The sequence below is a fragment of the Brassica oleracea genome, chromosome C7 (genome assembly GCF_000695525.1).
Source record: "Brassica oleracea var. oleracea cultivar TO1000 chromosome C7, BOL, whole genome shotgun sequence".
In the NCBI taxonomy this organism is placed as follows: Eukaryota; Viridiplantae; Streptophyta; class Magnoliopsida; order Brassicales; family Brassicaceae; genus Brassica; species Brassica oleracea.
The window spans coordinates 20,147,578-20,148,637 of NC_027754.1; positions in this window are offsets into that span (position 1 = coordinate 20,147,578).

Sequence of the window (1,060 nt, forward strand, 5' to 3'; positions counted from 1 at the left end):
TTTTTTGTAATTATTAAACTATTTTTTATTTATTAAACTATTTTTTATTTATTAAAACTAATTTTTGTAAAACTATTTATTTATTTGTGATTAAAAACTATTTTTTAAATATGTTTTTTTATTTATTAAAATTATTAGAACTAATTTTTAAATATGTTTTTTTTTTAATTTACAGGTCTAATGATGATCATACCCGGCCTCGACAGCGTCGTGGTCGTGGTAGTACGGAGAGCCAGTCTCGGGATTCCAGCCAGATTCAGGATTCGGCTTCGCCCCACAGCTCCTACCATACATCTCCCTCTCCATTTCCCGCTTCTGCTCCTCTCGCTCCTGCTGCTGCACCCGCTCCTGCTGCTGCTCCTGCTGCTCTCGCTCCCGCTGCTGCACCCGCTCCTGCTCCTCCGGGTCCTCCGGGTCCTCCGGGAGTGATGAGGGTTGCGGATTTGGTTCGACAGCCCGGTCGTGACCATCTTCCCTATCTCACTCCGTATCCACATGGACGGGGTCAAACATGGTAATTAAACATATTTTTTTTTCATTAAAATTTGATTCATTATTAATAATTTGTTCTTTTTATTAGGTTCAACCGATCCGGGAACGGGATCAGCGCATGGATCAATCGTATGATGTACTCGGCCCTCGACAGTGGACATCCGACTTTCACTCACTTCCCAACCGACAAGCAGGTTATGTGGTTTCGTCAGTTTGCGGTAAGTATTCTAATTTTTTACTTATATTTTTAATCTTTAATAACAATTTTCTACTAATTGTGTTTTTTTTTTCTGCAAGAATTCAACTGGAATTCCGATGATACGCTCTTTATCTATCACCACTTCGTCCATAAAGTTATGGACAACTATGGGAAGCAGATCCACGAGTGGAAGAAGAAGTGGGAAATCAACAAGGTTGTTTTTATTTATTAAACAATTTTTTTAATTTATAAAACTATTTTTTTATTTATTAAACTATTTTTTTTTTATTATTAAAAGGTCCCAAAGTCGATAAACAACACGGTCTGGACGGAGTTGTGTGCGCATTGGGATAAGGAAGAGACGAAAGA